The sequence below is a fragment of the Eriocheir sinensis genome, chromosome 29, assembly GCF_024679095.1.
Source record: "Eriocheir sinensis breed Jianghai 21 chromosome 29, ASM2467909v1, whole genome shotgun sequence".
Taxonomy (NCBI): Eukaryota; Metazoa; Arthropoda; class Malacostraca; order Decapoda; family Varunidae; genus Eriocheir; species Eriocheir sinensis.
In genome coordinates this window covers 16,234,488-16,238,734 of record NC_066537.1, presented here as the reverse complement: position 1 = coordinate 16,238,734, position 4,247 = coordinate 16,234,488, and positions in this window count along the sequence as shown.

Here is a 4,247-nt window from a genome sequence, read left to right as displayed (position 1 = left end):
GGTGGGGCCTCATCCATGTTTGATATCACTTCATCCATATTTCATCATGATTTTTCTGATTTCATTATCCATATTGCATCCCGATTTTATTTTGGGGTATATCGTTACAACGAAACATACTGTGATATTATAAACTACATATAAGCTACAATATGCTGCAGAAAAAATATCTCAAGGTTAAATTAATTCAATAAAAAAAGGACTTGTACTTGGATTCGAGTACAAAAAATGTACTTTTACTTGGACTCGAGTTCAGCTGTACAACTGAGTACTTGTACTTATACTTGGATTCGTGATACCGCAATGAAATCGTACTTGGACTCGAGTACGAAAAAATGTACTTGAACCCAAGCCTGACTACTACTACTATTTTTTTTCTTTTTCTTTTTTTACAACAAAGGAGACAGCTCAAGGGTACAAAAAAAGAAATCAATAATAAAAAAAAGCCCGCGACTACTACTACTACTACTACTACTACTACTACTACTACTACTACTACTACTACTACTACTACTACTACTACTACTATTACTATTACGACTACCGCTAATGCTACTACTACTACTACTACTACTACTACTATCATTCTTCTGTGAATATAGAAAACTGAACAAATACGCAGCATTAATTAAAAATGAAAAAGTAAATGTGGAATACGAGAAAAGTCCAAACCATCAGAACACATCGCCGGCCAAGGACTCGAGGAAAAGAAATTGTAATGGCAGTGTTGTTTTTCTTCCTTTGTTTTTTTTTTTAACTTTTATTGCCCTCTCTCCCTTCCTCCCTCCCTTCTTTTATTCTTCTCTTCCTTCCCATTCTTCTTTCTTTCTTACCTTTCTCCCCTTCCTTCCTTCCTCCCTCCCTTCTTTTATTCTTCTCTTCCTTCCCATTCTCCTTTCTTTCTCACCTTTCTCCCCTTCCTTCCTTCCTCCCTCCCTTCTTTTATTCTTCTCTTCCTTCCCATTCTCCTTTCTTTCTCACCTTTCTCCCTTTCCTTCCTTCTTCACTCCCTTCTTTTATTCTTCTCTTCCTTCCCATTCTCCTTTCTTTCTCACCTTTCTCCCTTTCCTTCCTTCTTCACTCCCTTCTTTTATTCTTCTCTTCCTTCCCATTCTTCTTTCTTTCTTACCTTTCTCCCTTTCCTTCCTTTTTCCCTCCCTTCTTTTATTCTTCTCTTCCTTCCCATTCTCCTTTCTTTCTCACCTTTCTCCCTTTCCTTCCTTCTTCACTCCCTTCTTTTATTCTTCTCTTCCTTCCCATTCTTCTTTCTTACCTTTCTCCCTTTCCTTCCTTTTTCCCTCCCTTCTTTTATTCTTCTCTTCCTTCCCATTCTCCTTTCTTTCTCACCTTTCTCCCCTTCCTTCCTTCTTCCCTCCCTTCCACCCTTTTCTTTCCTCAACAGAGATACAAGTCGGTACATTATTAAACCAAAAGGAGTAAAGTATCGACCAAGGTTATCAAAGAGGGAGAAAAAAGTTACGATAATGGATTTTTTTTTTTTTGTGTGTGTGTGTGTGTGTGTGTGCGTGTGTGAGTGTTTCTTATATTTTCTTTTCCCTTTATCGTGTGTGTGTGTGTGTGTGTGTGTGTGTGTTTTCAGTGATAAAGACGAAGTGGAAAAGTGTATGTAAAAAAAAAAATGCAATAGTATTTGAAAACAATGACGCGTTTCCTTTCCTGTTTATAAAATGTAGACAGCAAAGGAAATAATAGGAAAGGGTTCTTAGAAAAATTTGGACAAATCTTAACAGTGGGTCCAAGGCCATCCAGCACAGTACAGAACGAGAGGGAGATAGAATGAAGGGGTGAAAGAAAGAGAAAGAAAGAAAGAGTAATAGAGAGAAAAGGAAAGGAAGAGAAGGAAAGAAAAAAGTAAAAGAGAGGTAGGAAGAAACTAAAAAAAGTGAAAGAAAACAGCGCGAAAGAAAAAGACTAAAGGGTTGAAAGAAAGAAAATAACGAAAGAATAAGGGAATGGAAGGAAGAGAACGAAACACGGACAAAGAAAGAAAGACCGAGAGAAAGAAAGAAAAAGATTAAGGGATAAAAGCAAGGAAACAAGACACAAAGAGAGAAAGCGAGGCAAACAAAGAGTATAGGAAGGAAAGAAAGAAACAACGAAAGAGAATATAAAGAACAAAGGATAAAAGAAAGAAAATGCGACAAAGAAACTCACACAAAAGGAAAGAAAACAAAAAACAAAGAAAGAAAGAAAGAAAGGAAGGAGTGACTCACAACTGCGCGTCGACTGTACTCATGAATAACAGGATACAACAATACTAACAACCACGTTTGATATTCTTGTCGCCGAGGTGAGTCAATACCTCCTGTTAATACAAAGATAATTCTCGGTCTGTTCTGTGCGGGGGATGGAGCTCAAACATTTCGGGGCGTACACACACACACACACACACACACACACACACATTTTGGTAAGGCTTTGGTAGAGGTTGTGTTAGTGTTTCCATGGGTAGTGTATGAGCCTAGTGACAGCTTGACGAGGCTTCTACACCATGAACGCGGAAAATACTATTGAGAACTCGACTTACCTCCCTTCTGGCCTTTGGAAGTATTTGTTTTAAGAGCCGAAAGCGTCTGAGTTACGATCCCTCTAGGTTGGTATTATAAGACACTCTCGCTTCTCACATCAACCATTTCTAAAGGTCAAAGAGGGGGTCAGTCGGGTTCCAATGAGTGTTTCTTCAGGTTCAGAAGACTCACACTACCACCAGGGTCATAAAACTACCCCTGGAAATGCCCACAACTCCTACGAAAGCCTTGTCAAATATGTGTTCTTGGGCGGCGATATGTCTTGTGTTACGATCCTAGGCTAGTGTCTTTTCTCGAGTCCCAGGCCTTGACGCGATTAAGTTTGTATGGCTCTATGCTTATGTTGGTCTGTTTTCTGTTTGTACATTTAACCCGTCCCCTTCTGCTAACTTGAAGCTATGAATGGCTGAGAACGGGGTAAATATGGACCCCCGCGGATCCTTTCCTCCCCTCTGCTCTGCCACACAGTCCCAACACCTATCTCTTCCTCTCATATGTAAGCTATAGGTAACATATGAGAGGAAAAAATAGGTGTTGGGGCTGTGTGGCAGGACAGAGGGAGAAATGGACCCGCGGGAGCCTACGCCCAAACGGACTCGACAATTTGGTTTCACTATAGGTTGATGGATTTTTTACTTCGAACTATATGGCTGTCAGTGGCAAGTGCTAGGATGTCATAATTCACTACACCACAATGCAATGCCTCTCCAATATCACTTAAAAGATAAATTAACCCTAGAAACGCTACCATAACTGTGAGGTACCCATGCGAATGTCTCATTATATTCGTATGGTTCCGGTGCTCTGAGGGTACCCACCTCCTCAGTAGCTTCATGTGTCACTACGATATGGAAAGGTCAAGTGCTGTTAAGATCTGCGTCACCTTACATAGTTTGGTTATTCGATGGTACCACATTTAGAAGCAGAAGTGATGTTGGTGAAGGGTGTTGTACATGTCCCTAAATAGAATTAAGAAACTTGATTTTAGTGATCACCTGTGCAGTGGATCACAGGACCTGGGAGGCCATACAAGAAGTTTGGAAGCCATCGGATGATAAAATTTTTTATGAAATTTTTTTTTTTGAAATTTTTGAACATTTTTCCTATTTTTAGTAACATTTTTCAGTACCTGATTTTCATACCAAAACAATACGTTTTTCAGTTCTTCTTAATGTTAAGTCAAGATACAAAGTTTGAAGTCCCTTCATGTAACTTTATTCCATTAAAACTTTACATTTAATTTTATTTATCTTTTTTCAAAATTGGGTATGATGTACCCATGGTTAGTAGTGGTGTGACTTTTTCTAAGGTTAGTGTTCTAGGGTTAACGTTACCTAAGAAGCACTATCATAACTTGTCGGGTCCTGACTGTCTAAATATATTCGTACCTCCAGTGAACATATACACAACTTAATTCTCTACCTTCCTCAGTGTCACTACGATATGGAAAAAATAAAATTTGGTGCTGTTAAGATCGACGTCACCATTACATAGGAGAAAATTTGGTTATTACGAACGATGGTACCACTTTTAGAAGAAGAAGAAAATTTGATGTTGCTGAAGATTGATGTCACCCCTAAATAGAAGAAAAAGAAAATTGATGTCAGTGAACGCTACACTGTTAGGTGGGTACTCAGTCACCTTTCAGACACGTTCACGCATCCACTCAAAGCTCTAACATGCAGCACTCTTGGCCAC